The sequence below is a fragment of the Brachycentrus maculatus genome, unplaced genomic scaffold (assembly GCF_059751285.1).
Source record: "Brachycentrus maculatus isolate JH-2025_06_01 unplaced genomic scaffold, ASM5975128v1 h1tg000118l, whole genome shotgun sequence".
NCBI classification, from domain to species: Eukaryota; Metazoa; Arthropoda; class Insecta; order Trichoptera; family Brachycentridae; genus Brachycentrus; species Brachycentrus maculatus.
The window spans coordinates 641,306-655,953 of record NW_028280871.1 but is presented as its reverse complement, the minus strand read 5'-3'; the positions used below and the strand labels follow the sequence as shown (position 1 = coordinate 655,953).

At 46.4% G+C, this 14,648-nt stretch overlaps 1 protein-coding gene across 5 annotated transcripts in view; it reads left to right on the top strand.

The window, feature by feature from the left end:
- Positions 1–14,648, top strand: part of if (integrin subunit alpha inflated) — a 146,451-nt gene that overhangs the window by 91,410 nt on the left and 40,393 nt on the right. The window lies entirely within an intron of this gene.

Genomic DNA, 14,648 nt, shown 5'->3' with positions numbered 1-14,648 from the left:
TCCATAACTCTTTATGTACTATTATTAGTTTGAATGTATTTACATTATAGGAATATTATGAAGCATAAATGGTATATTTTCAAACATATAATGTCTGTATATACATATTACAAGTAATATAATGAGACTTTGAAGAAAGCCTTCTTTCAATATTTCAAAGTCTACATTAAAAACGAAATATCGCATTAGACATGCCTGGAAAATAATGGAAAATTACAATACAGAATCTCTATGAAATCGTACACCAAATAACTAAAATAGAATAGTATTAAGGGACATATAATATACGTAGGTATTTAAAATCGTAACAAATAATAATAAAAAAATTACATGACAATAGTTAAAAATTATAAAAGGGTAAAAGCATGATGAATAACAAAATAATAAAATCCGATAAAACAGTAAAATTTAAATAACGTAAATATTTTAGATAAACGTAAAAAAACACGTTGATACTGAAAAAATCACGAATTAAAATATAGTAGCAATCAAATAAGACAAATAATGCAGTGTTTGAAAATGATGCTGAATGCATCGAAACACGTGTCACAATAGATTTCAAGAAATTGTGGTATTTACCAAGTAAAACTTACGGTTCGTCAGAGCTACGCCTCCCCCTGAACCATTTGAAATTTCAACCCGGCCATAAAGTTCAGTCGGCGGTTGATAACTCGAGGTGATTATTATGACTAGCAGTTTACCAGTCGCCAAAGAATATGGTTCTATTCCGAGATATTTGTCAGGGCACGTGGCTCGTGTACCATCGAACCGGGGATTCCGTTTACACAGCGCACGTGTGTCGCACCCGTTTGATTTTATGATTTTATGTATAACACGCGGATGTAATTAACTTTAATCTCTATGGTCACACCTCTACGCGTGTACACACAAGGGTTATAATGGTTTAGCACTTATTTTACCCACTTGCTTTTATCTTGTAGTGATTTATCCTTATCTGAGTTGACTAAGGCGCCGGAATCATTCTTAGTATCGATAATCTTTGATTTTCAATCTGACCTTATTTCCGGATGTAGAATTGTAATCGAGTTTTGGCCAGACTTGCCAACTTCTTTTGAATTACCTAACGTTCAAGTGACTCTGAAATCTAACTACGGCTCATGCAACACTGCTTATCATGGCCTTATTTAGGTTTTAACTTTATAAGTTTTATAGCCTATACCTACTCGTGAGTGGATTACTTATTTTTGTTTAAAGTTATAATATCTTGTAATTCTTGAGTGACATGCCAATTCCATTGCCTTTAAGTTATACAACTCTTCCTCCAAAGACCTTGGAGGGGCGGTAAGCTCGAGACTCCTTGACTTAGCTTAAGACCTGTCCGATTTCAAATATTTGAAGTACTTTGAATAAATTTTCCTCGGCCTTTCTCTGCTTCTATTTCTAATTACTTGAAATAATAATTTAGATACTAAACATTTCTAACTACGTCTTACTAACTACGTCTTTATAAGCCCTTGCCATAGTTCCCTTGAGGTATTTATATAATAATCGAAAATGGCGCTGGGTATATAATTTATCCAAAATTTTATTACTGTTGTATGATATTATTATTAAAATGATAAAATCTTATCAATAAAATCAAGTATTATCAAAATATAGAAATGGTTTGCATGTATAGTTTGTTGACTGTAATTTGATGACAATTCATTTTGTGAATTTCAATGTGTCACATAATTACATATGTAAATGTATTGATATACTTATTTAAAAAAAAAACAGTAAAGTTTCGTCAGAAATTAACCAAGAAAAGTGAATAAACATTTTAACGATAAAGATACATTACTTATTAAAAAATATATTAACATAGGATGAGGAATTTATTCAGGAGTGTTAAACAACAATCGGTTCTTAATATTACGTAAATTAATGTGCTCGCTCAATTCGTGACACAAATAATATTGGTCAATTAATTTTCACCTAAGACGATTAGCAGATAACCGTCGCGTCGTCTACTGTTAAACACTAGTCTCCATTGCATTCCGAAAAACCATTTGTATAAACAATCAACCAAAGAATGCGATAAAGCTTTGAAATGAGTAAAAAAATCACACCAACTTAAACTTTAAACGTATCGCAATATATCAATTATTTTTTACTCGCACCACATCTGACTTAAAGCAGTTTCAAAACCCAAAAAATAATTAGTAAATAAGTATCAAAGCACCGAGTATGAAAACACTTAAACGCTTTACGTAAGACATTTCAAGAGCAGTAATTCTTCTTCTTCTTCACACCCTTATCCGCACCCCAATGGTGCATAGGGCACTGCATTATATAAACGCAGTGTTATCTTGACCGTTAACACACGAAGGAAAGGTGATCAGCCCTCCGCTTCCGGTACCAGTCCAAGGTAATATTGAATAAATATAAGAGTGAAAAAATCATTTATATTTATTTGACCCCCCTGGGAATCGAACTCGGGACCTCCAGTACGGCAGCCGAGCATGCTGACCATTACACTACGGAGGCGGACAAAATTTTCAAATATTTCAAATATTATTTATAAGGAATACAATATTGGAAATTGACTTTAAATTTCACGAGTTAAGGAACGATTACAGGAATATAAAGACTACCTGAATTTGATGTATTCGATCCAGCAATGCTAAGGCCATAAATTAGCTTTTAAACCGTGACACGCTTGTCCCAAAGTCCGAGACCAAAAAAATAGGGTAAAGGAAGTAATCAAGCAGGTAGGTCTCTACTATCTATTTCGGGTATCATAATAATTTACCAGACAATATTATTATTATGTTCGTGTTAGGGCGTGTGCCGATTAATAAAATAATAATAAACGGATTTCACCCTTTTTTGTCTTACCAAAATATGGTATGATATAATTTCTGTTGCGTTAATTTTGGTGTCATCAAGAGTAGGTACTTTTTTATTATTAATTAGGCTGAGTGGAACGAATCGTTGAAATTTAGAAAGGTGTGATAAGATGGCTTGGACATGGGGAACAAATAAGTGAGAAAAGAACGGTAAAACAAATCTAGAGGCGAGTGTTGTTGAAAGTAGAATACTGGATTTAAAATCAATATTAATGTCTATGTTATCTGTCTGTCTTTCGTATGGAATGCATAGCTCTTTTTTAGATATTCTGAAGCCGTACTTTGATTGATTTATACATAATCAGGCATAGTTTATGCTCTACCCTTTCAAGAAAGCGTATCCCCATAGTAGTATAGTAGAGTGACGTGACTAAATTAAGGAATTCCAAAAATTAGTCTCGCTGCAGCGTTTGATACTGATTGCAGACGAGGCATTTTATTATTTGGTAGCCCGCATTTACCAATTGTTACTATATCGACTCTAGATACTAAAAATATATTCATTTATTGATGGGCAGCATCAACTGGCAAATTCTTGCGAATAATACATCAAGTCATTGACGCTCATCTCGCTGTCTCAGAGCGTTGTTACGAATAAATAAGTCATGCTTTATGAGAAGGTTGACTTTTGATCTTCACCTGTATTATTTGGTGAAAAACATACATTTTGTCTAAACACAATATCTTGTAGGGTAGAATATAGACCTAAAAATGGGTTTATTTCTTCATGGGTAGCATCAACTGGCAAATTCTTGTGAATACTCTCAATTTAACTTATCTGTTAAATTAAATCTGGTTTATGAAGGGACGATGGGACAATAGTAGGAGCCATTCGTCCTAGGAACTTAGTACGTACAGTATCCATTTTATCATACGCCGAAGAATGTTCCTCGACATTACGTTATAAACGGTTAGCAGCAAAAAGCGCCGCAATTTCTGAGTGACTACCAGCGCGGAGAAGTGGACCAGGGCCGGTCTTGAAGACTAATCAATTTTCAATTTATTTTTCAAATAATGGCCAAGAATTAAATAATGACAATATTTTAAGTATGTCCAAATATTTGTTCACAGGATTTGTCCACTTTGGTGCCCTATGCACCATCGGGTGCGGATAAGGGTCAGTAGAAACCTTGACAATTCTGAACATTACACGGTGTATTAAGTGATTATTAAAGCCAGCCAATGTCAGGTCAATACCCCTGGGAATGCTCGGGGATTCATATTCCCTTCGTATAATAAGATGCTGTGTTTATGATGAAGGAATATCTAATATACCTTGACTTATCTCCGTCAGGGGGTTCAGTCCAGTATTTAAGTACAATCGAATAAAACATATTTTCTTCTTTCCCGATTACGCCCCGACAGAATTCCCGATGAGGTCCAACAAATAGGATGTCCTTGTAAGGGCAGGATCGCGGGAACGCGCAGCGGAGCGCACTTTTTGCTCCCCGTATAATTTTTATTGTCGAACACCCTCCGAACATTGTTGAGGTTTATTGTTTGGTGGTTCGCTCGCTCGAATAAGGAGAAGCGGGCCTTCCCCGAGCGCCGGAGAGGCCGATGTTCATTCGGAGTTTATCGCGACTAATTCTCCCCGCAATAAATACTTTACGCCGTTTTTATTCAGCTCTAGAGACAAGTCCGCCGTCGCGTACAGAAATGGAAAGCTGTATTTTAACATTTCAAATTATCGGTCCGGCGAAAGATCTGCAATAAAAAGGAAACCAGTTTTTTACGAGATTTTATTGATCTCGAAGCCTCTGTGAATGTTAATATTTATCCGATGAGAATTATAAAGTTCTTTAGCGATGGCTGAGGATGTTTCTCATAAATTGAAGCGCGGTAGCACGATTCTACATTCCTATTGTATGTACGTATCTCCCTCGCAAAGTATCTGAAGCAGCTACAGAACAATTAATTACAATAAATTTATGGAGTGCAGTTCTCTTGTCCCGCGCTGCTGCCTCCGCGGCTGTCACGTCTCCCGCAGTAGCAAGACCTTAAACTTCCTCAACTGTGTCGCTATATTTCTAATAATAAATCAATTAATTCGTACAGATAAACCCCCGCCCACAGTTTCTCATTCCTCGTTCACCGGTCACCTTTTTCTAATAATAATAATATTATGAATCAACTTTAACGCATATTATATTAATAAGCAAAAAATCAACGCCTCACATTTTGGTTAAGTGCAGGTGTTGTCCGCTTTCATAGTGTAGTGGTTGACACGTCTGGCTACCGTGCTGGAGATTCGACATCCATTCGATTTTTAGCTCTAATATATATTTAAAATCACCCTGGACTGGTACTTGCAACGCGGGACTAATCACCTTGCCATCATATAACGATCAGCTTACTATTGCGTCGATCTGATGCAGTGCCATATGCACCATTGGCTGCGGATAAGAGTTGGAAAGAGAAGGACAGGTGTTGGAAGGGAGGGAGCTAAATGATAAAATATTATATTTTATTTTTTCATTCGAAAAATGACATTAAAGATTTTTTGTCTACAAAATACATAGTATTAAGATTCTATAAATGATATCTAACATTTATAGAATTTGGTAAAACAAATTTATGAAGCAAATGTTATTGGGAAAAGAAGCAGAGGAAGACCGAGAAAAACATGGCACGATCAGGTATGCCAAATACTTGAAAGTGGTCAGGTTAGGAGTCGTAACAATCGGTATGTATGAGGAGATGCATGAACGTGGAAGAGGCGAATAATGTTTGTGTTACGGACGGATCGCACACCCCGTACGGCGGCCCTGAAAAAGAATTCCAGGCGCCTGGCGGCGAGCGAAACGGTCGCCCGTCGGAATGCGACCCGAAGAAGGGCCTCTATGGATTCTACCGATTTCTCATGTATTTACAGAATGTATTAGATGTAAGAAAGAATAAGACAATGTTAATATTAAATGCGCCTAGATGTTAAGTTGTATAAATAGATTACTGATAAAATAAACTTGTAAATTGTAAATTGTAATGTAATAACGAATTGTTGGAACGGCACCGGTACGGTATGAAAGTGTAGCCCGTCCGGTGCCCATTAGAGAGAGACAGAGATATGGCTGTCTCTCTCCCCCGGCCGCTGATTGGCTGTACTTTCCCACTGTCGGGCGGTACGCGATCACGGCCGGGTATATAGAGGGCGCATTTTCTAATAATAAACCAGTTCTGGTGTGACTGTTGAAACCTGTGTTTCATTTCTCCGCTCCCGCTCCTTGGACGACTCGCCGCGCCGCCAGCCTGGACCGCTTCGCCTCATTATACCGATTCACGGACCAGTTTCGGAAAGCCCTTATCAGGGCTATTGAGGTTGACTTGTCGGTTCAGTGCCCGCTCTTCCCGGCTCATACATCCATTCACCTCCGTCCGTATCCAGCTTACTCGGTAACTCGGTACGGCGGGGCCGTCTGGAACGTCACCCCTTACAACGGTGGCATAGTTGGGAGATTCCGAAGAAGGCCAGGCGTGTACATTTTTGAGAGTCATCGCACGTAACCCACGCCGGTTACATTTTGGTCCTTCGAACCGGATCCTTCAACGCAGTCTCCAGCTACGATGCCTGCATCCCTGAGGTCGGGACGCAACGTCGCCATGGAGCCCGAAGAGCAGCGCCGTGAGGAGGATCGGGACTCTGTCAGTTCAGTCCGGACTGATGCGAGTAGCGACTTGCGCCGCCAGATGGCGGAGCTAGCCGCCAGCAACGAGAGGCAGTTCCAGCAACTCCGTGAGCTCCTGTCACAGTGGACAGCAGCTAACGTAAGCTCCCCAGGGGGGGAGGTTATCGCGGGTGGCGTCACAGTTTCGGCGCCCCGCACGGAAAGACTCATGGAGGAGTCACGACCGGGTGTCGAACAATCCACCCACCTACGAACGCGGCAAGACGACGCCGCCAATCAGCCCAGAAGGGAATTCAGGACATCGGCCGCAGCTCTACCGGTTCCGGTGTTGGATCCGGAACCTACGCGATTCGCTGGGGAATCGCGGGACGAACTGACCGGCCACAGAGGAGAAGCGCCCGGGGGATATGGCCCGGCGCCTACTGGCAACGCGGAGCCGAGGCGTATGGAAACCTCTGGCTTGCGTTGGCGCGCACCGGACGAACGCGATCGCTACCCGGTACGCGAATGGGTCGACAGAGCTCGACCGGACGAACGGCACCGCAGAGATGACGGAAGAGGAATCTACGCGGAGCCCTCACCCCGAGGCGGGGACTACTTTCGATGGTCGGGGCAGCCGCCGGAGTTGCCTAAGTTCAGCGGAGACCCGAGGGAATGGCGCCGCTTCAACGCGGCATATCTCCAATCTACTGAGAGATGGGGGATAGGGGACGCTGACAACATCGGAAGATTGGCGCGCGCACTGGAAGGGCGTGCGCGTCACATGGTAGCAGGCCTGCTACTGTATCCGCGCAACGTGTCGGAAATATTGCGGACGCTGGAGGACGCCTTCGGCAGCCCGACACTCATCATCGCGCAGATACTGGAAGACGCCCGGAGGATGCCGAGTCTCGCCGACCACCCCGCGGATGAAGCAGTCGTGGATTTTGCGGTTTCGATACGCAACGTCATCACCACCGTGGACGGGATGGACGCTTGCTATCTCGACAACCCGCAGCTGCTAGCGGAGATGGTTGCCAAGATGCCGACGCAACTCCGGTGGGATTGGTTCCGCGATCGCCGCCGCGAGACGAGGAGCAGTATCTACGATCTCGCCGCTTGGCTTGACGAGATCACCGCCGGCATCACGCGCCACGGAGGTCTGTTCAGAATGGTGGCGAGGAACAGAGACAAGGAGCGCGCGGGTCAGCGCGACAAGTGCGCCGAGCCCGCCCGCCGCGAGAACGCTCGACGCGTCGAGCCAAGGAGTCACGTGTTTGCGACGCGCGACACGACGAGTGACAAGGAATGCGTATTTTGTAAGGCCAGCGGGCATAACTTACGCCGATGCAAACGGTTCGAGAAGAAGACCGTGGACGACCGCTGGGAATTTGTGCGGCTGTCCAAACTGTGTTTCCAGTGTTTGGAATCAGGGCACAGGGTGCCCGAGTGTGAAGCAAGAAAGTGTGAAATCTGCCGGAGACACCACAATAGAATCCTGCACTACCGCACGGATGGTGCCGCGGAAGCCGTGAAAAGTGAGGAAGTTGTGGACAATGCGCAGGTGCTGTGGACAAATGACTGTGAGGTCCCGGTCACATTCAAAGTGCTGCCGGTTACTTTGAAGGGACCGCGGGGGACCGCAAAAGTGTTCGCCTTGTTGGACGAGGCTGCGTCTGTGACCCTCCTCGAGGAGGGTGTCGCCCGCGCGATAGGTGCTACGGGGATAGCAAGGAATCTGACGATAAAAGGTGCGACTGGACAAAGCAACACACACAGGTCGCAGCGTGTAACGGTGACCTTGATAAGTGATCACAACGGGGAATTCGAGATCGGGGCGAGGACCATCAAGGACTTGGACCTTGTACACAAAAGTGGCGCGCCCGCGCGGACTGGAGCTCGCGTCATCAGACCGCAGATGCTGATCGGCCTCGATAACGCGTCTCTCATGTTCCCGATCGACACTCCAGTGCTTCGGGAGGATGGTCAGCTGACCATAGTGACCACACTGGGGCCAGTAACGTACGGGGGTACCGTACACCCCAACTTCAATCTGCCAAACAACCGGGTCGAGCAAGGGTTGGACGAGCTATTGAAGAGAAACTTCGCCGTGGAGTCATTGGGCGTCTCCACCGCCGAAAGGAATCGCGCAACCGATAAGCGCGCATTGGAACTCTTGAAGAATACTACAAGACAGCTCCCGTCAGGCCAATGGGAGACCGGGCTATTATGGGCTCGGGACGGAGACGTACTGCCGTGCAATCGCCAGGCAGCCTTGAACAGGCTTCACTCTCTAGAAAGGAAGCTAGGACGTGACGCGGCATTGGCAGCGGCTTACAAGGCCAAGATAAGTGAATATATTGGAAAAGGATATGCTGTGAAGCTCGACCCCGCAGAAGAGAATGTGCACCACCCGAGGGAGTGGTATTTACCTCACTTCGCTGTGAGTAACCCGAACAAGCCGGGTAAGATAAGAGTGGTATTTGACGCTGCCGCCCAGCACCGGGGGACGTCATTGAATGACCACTTACTGACAGGACCAGACCTCCTGTCCTCGCTGTTGGGGAACCTCCTTCGATTCAGGGAAGGGGCCGTGGCGGTAGCCGCAGACATCAAGGAGATGTTTCTGCGAATTAGGATCAATGAAGCTGACCAGCCATCGCAAAGGTTCCTGTGGCGAACGAATAGCCGGGATGAACCCGAAACGTACATGTTGACATCGATGATGTTCGGCGCGAAATGCTCGCCCAGTAGTGCCCAGTTTGTCCGCGACAAGGTCGCCCAAACGTACGCACACGAATTTCCGGCCGCCGCGGCGGCCATACAAGGACGAATGTATATGGATGACTATTTGGATGCGACCGACAGCGAAGAAGCGGCCGCATCCCTCATACATGGCCTGAGGCAGGTGCTCCTAAGGGGAGGCTTTGAGCTCACGAGGTGGGCGTCTAATAAGCCAGGAGTCCTGAAAGGCATTGCGGAAAAGGAAAAGGCGGAAAATGCCATCAGAATAGGAGAAGCAAATACAACGGAAAGAGTCCTGGGTTTAATGTGGAACCCCAGGAGCGACACGTTTCTCTTCGAATATGGGACCGAGATGGCCTCGATCCCCGAGAACCCCACCAAGCGCCAAATGCTGAGCGCGACGATGAGTATTTTTGACCCGGTCGGCTTTATTACGTGCCTCACCGTGCGGTCAAAAATTATCCTACAGGCCGTCTGGCGATCAAAGACGGGCTGGGATGAGACGCTGTTGCCGGAGCACTCTGAGAGATGGTCAGAGTGGCGCCGGCTGATGGAGAACAACGAATGCAGAATACCAAGATGTGTGCTACAGTCTAAAGGGCGACTCGTGACGCTGCACATCTTCTGCGACGCATCTGAACAGGCTTGTTGTGCGATAGCCTACTTTGTGAACGCCGGCGACGCGGCGTTCGTGATGGCCAAATCGAAAGTGGCCCCCCTGAAGCCGCTCTCCATACCGCGCCTAGAGCTACAGGCGGCACTGATGGCGGCACGGATGGCTGCCACCATCAAAAGGGAGAGTCAGGCGAGGATAGTAAGAACGATCTACTGGACGGACTCCAGCACGGTGCTGTGTTGGATACGCAATGATCCTTTGAAATATGCAACGTTCGTGGCCAATCGATTGGGAGAGATCGATGAGTTGACCACGCGTGAAGAATGGAAATGGGTCCCCACAAAGGAAAACCCGGCGGACATTGGAACCCGCGACAAGGGGACCCCTGACCTCTCAAGAGACGGACTGTGGTTTGGGGGCCCGCGTTTCTTGAGGGAGGAAGAGACAGAATGGCCCACAGAGAAAGTTGGGCGAACGAGACCAAGCGCAGAAGCGCTCGAAGAAAAACCGGTTCGACAGTTTGTCGGACACACAAGGAACGAGGAGGCCCTCCCGCAGGTGGAGCGGTTCTCCTCCTGGACCCGGCTGGTGCGCACGACCGCCTGGGTACTACGATTCATCTCCAGATGCCGGCGGCACTCGGTCACAGGACAACCCGGAGGGGGGTTTGAGTTGCGCGCCGCGGAGATGCAGGACGCTGAAAACATGTGGATTAGGAGGTCACAAGAAAGCTCATTTCAAGACGAGCTGCAAATGCTGCGGGAGGGAAAGGGAAGCCCGCCCGGAAGCCGTCTGTACGCCGCGACGCCGTACTTGGACAGCAATGGAATAATACGAATGGGTACACGCCTTAAGGCCGCGTCCGAATTCGCGGCAGGCCTCACTGCCCCACCCGTCCTCGACGGAGCATGCCGATATGTGCGGCTATTGATTGAACATGTCCACAAGAAAGGTGGACATCCAGGAACAGAAAGAACTGTAGCAGACCTACGAACGAAGTATCATATCCTGCGGCTGAGGGACGCCGCTAAGAAAATATCACGGGAATGTCAGACATGTGAGACAGCTCGGAGCAGACCAAGGATCCCACTGATGGGACAGTTGCCCGCATCCCGGCTTGCGTACGGCGCACCGCCCTTTGCGCACTGCGGAGTAGATTTCTTCGGGCCGATAGCCGTGACTGTCGGCCGAAGACGGGAAAAACGTTATGGCGTTCTTTTTACGTGTATGGTTACACGCGCCATCCACCTAGAACTCGCGTCCTCACTGCAAGCGGACTCCACGATAATGGCAGTGAGGCGGATGATTTCCCGGAGAGGGTGCCCCATCGCCCTGTACTCCGACAACGGGACCAATTTCCACGGCGCCGACAAAGAGATGCGCGACGCCGTGACGGAACTACGGAAGGATGGAAAATTGTTGGCGGAGCTGACAATTCGGAACATAAGATGGGAATACATACCGCCATCTTCCCCACACATGGGTGGGGCATGGGAGAGGCTCGTTAGGTCGGTAAAACGAGCTCTCAAGGCGACTTTAAACGAACAGGCTCCGAAGGAGGAGACCCTGAAAACGATACTGGCCGAGGCAGAGTATTCAGTTAACAACCGTCCACTTACACAGGTGACTCTGCAGCCCGAGGAAGCTATACCCCTCACCCCGAACCACCTGCTCATCGGAACCGCTAATGCGCACCCCACGCTGGCGCATTACGACGAAGACGACGAAGGAGCCTGCCTTCGCAAACAGTGGCGGATCGCCCAGAGATCCGCGGATATGTTCTGGCGGCGCTGGCTGCGGGAATATCTCCCAACGTTGGCCCAACGGAAGAAATGGCGCGATCCCGCGCCTCCGATCCAGAAGGACGACATGGTCGTAATTGTCGACCCGAACCTGCCGAGGAACTGTTGGCCGCGGGGAATAGTGACCCGAGCCGACCAAGCAGCAGACGGCCAAGTACGAGTCGTGGAGGTAAAGACCCCTAGGGGGGTCTACACCAGGCCGGCCGCAAAGATCGCGGTAATAAGAAGAGAAGGCGCGCGACCCGTCCCCGAGAATTCAGGTGCAGACTAGCTGCACGGGGGGAGTGTTACGGACGGATCGCACACCCCGTACGGCGGCCCTGAAAAAGAATTCCAGGCGCCTGGCGGCGAGCGAAACGGTCGCCCGTCGGAATGCGACCCGAAGAAGGGCCTCTATGGATTCTACCGATTTCTCATGTATTTACAGAATGTATTAGATGTAAGAAAGAATAAGACAATGTTAATATTAAATGCGCCTAGATGTTAAGTTGTATAAATAGATTACTGATAAAATAAACTTGTAAATTGTAAATTGTAATGTAATAACGAATTGTTGGAACGGCACCGGTACGGTATGAAAGTGTAGCCCGTCCGGTGCCCATTAGAGAGAGACAGAGATATGGCTGTCTCTCTCCCCCGGCCGCTGATTGGCTGTACTTTCCCACTGTCGGGCGGTACGCGATCACGGCCGGGTATATAGAGGGCGCATTTTCTAATAATAAACCAGTTCTGGTGTGACTGTTGAAACCTGTGTTTCATTTCTCCGCTCCCGCTCCTTGGACGACTCGCCGCGCCGCCAGCCTGGACCGCTTCGCCTCATTATACCGATTCACGGACCAGTTTCGGAAAGCCCTTATCAGGGCTATTGAGGTTGACTTGTCGGTTCAGTGCCCGCTCTTCCCGGCTCATACATCCATTCACCTCCGTCCGTATCCAGCTTACTCGGTAACTCGGTACGGCGGGGCCGTCTGGAACGTCACCCCTTACAACGGTGGCATAGTTGGGAGATTCCGAAGAAGGCCAGGCGTGTACATTTTTGAGAGTCATCGCACGTAACCCACGCCGGTTACAGTTTGCAAGGACAGAGTGGTGTGGCGCTCTATTTTCTCTGCCTACCCCTGCGGGGAAGCGGCGTGATGGTTAGTTAGTTGGTTAGTTATAATTAATAAAAAAATCCTTCGATTATTTTAAAGATAGCCAAGTATTATAAGGTATTAAAATATCCACCATTTGGTTTTTGGTCGCTGGTAGTCGTTGATACGGTTTACAACGAGAGATTTAAAAATATATCATCGTTCAATTGAACGGATCATTCCATTGATACAAATCTACTGATGCGGATCTTCCGAACGACCGGATCTAGTTCTTATCGTTCGGTTCCAAAGTTGAGAGTCTCCGGACTAAATTTGTAAAACTGTTTAATATTTACAAGGCATTATAGTCGGCGTCCCGCGGGAACTGCGCGGCCTCTGTACTCCGCGCTGTGTGCCCGTCGCGGGGCGCAGTACCTGCGCAGGTCGTACCAGATCGCAGATAAGGTCCTCATGTGTCCACACAGAGCACTGCCTCTCCATGACGTGCCACTACGCAGTACGCCGTGAATGGACACGATATCTGCGCGCAGTCCATCGCTGTATAATTGCAGAAATATTCCTCGTTCCTGCGCTTTGATTATGATCACTTCATGTGAGTTCCTGGAACGAGACCTCCAAGTACCAGGAATTCATACGACAAGAGAAATTAACATTATAAACTCGATGTCATGTTTTCTTCCAGCCAAATCAACACACTCGAAAATATTTTTTGCAATCTCTAATAGTGAACCGTAGAAAATGTATGGTCTATTCTATAATATTCGATAGACGCTGCCGCGAACTCACACATGAAGTGACGTGTGAATTATATAACTAACTAACTGTCACGCCACTTCTCCGCAGAGGTGGGCAGAGAGAACGCCACACCAATCTGACTTTGCAAACATTCTTTGCCCCTTCCACATTCATGCATCTCCTCATGCGCCGATTATTTCGACTCTTGACCTAACCTCTTTTAAATATTTAAAAAACTCGATAATGCCAAATTTTTCTCTGTATTCCTCTGCTTTTACTGTGTGAATTATATATTAAACGAATATCCGAAAAACGCTCAAAAACCGTAACCCTGCTACATCACTCGTTATTATTAAACACGGTTTTTGATAATAGTGTTGAGTACATCGAAATACGTGTCAAAATATAATTCAATAACAGGCAAGGAGTCGGAATAATAAGTGGGAATGTGGAAGAGGCGAAGAATATTTGAAATACCGAGTGGAATGGCGTTCAATCCTATTTACGTACTCCCACGGGGAAGCGGCATGATGTATGTGTTAGTAAGCATTGTAAAATGTGCCCGCGGCACGGAAAATCTCGTGAGGTCAACGTTGCTTTAAATTTAACTTACATATCCAAAATGCATGTATGACTAAAATAATTTAAAATAAATTATTTGACTATTGCAATGAATATGCTCTTTATATTTTTTGGTTTACATACATGACTCCTGTGACACAATGACACAAATGACAAATGGTCATAATGGTTTAAAAATCACCATGATGTCACCTCAGTAATCAAACACAGCGTCCGAAGCTGAATGATGTCAAAATTGGGTTGTGAATGGATACAGTCGTGATTTATTAAAAGCCTTTATGCGGCAGTGAATGTTGGATGGATCGACAGCATTAATGCTATAGGGTGTGAGAAACACCCAGATCTAATGGCCTGTCGAAATATCAACAACTGACGTGACTATCACCCGCATAGAAAAAACATGACAATGACATCCTTACTCCATACCTTACGAACCAAAACATATATACGAAATAGCTTTAACCTCAACCGTGATGCCATAAAATAGCAGGTCAGATAGCCCCACGTTTGGGGCGTAGTGATTATTTCAAATTCACAATACCTTATGTTCAAAATGTTCAATCTAAAAATTAGTAGATTTATATTATCCACTGACACTTCGTGATGGAATTGCATTT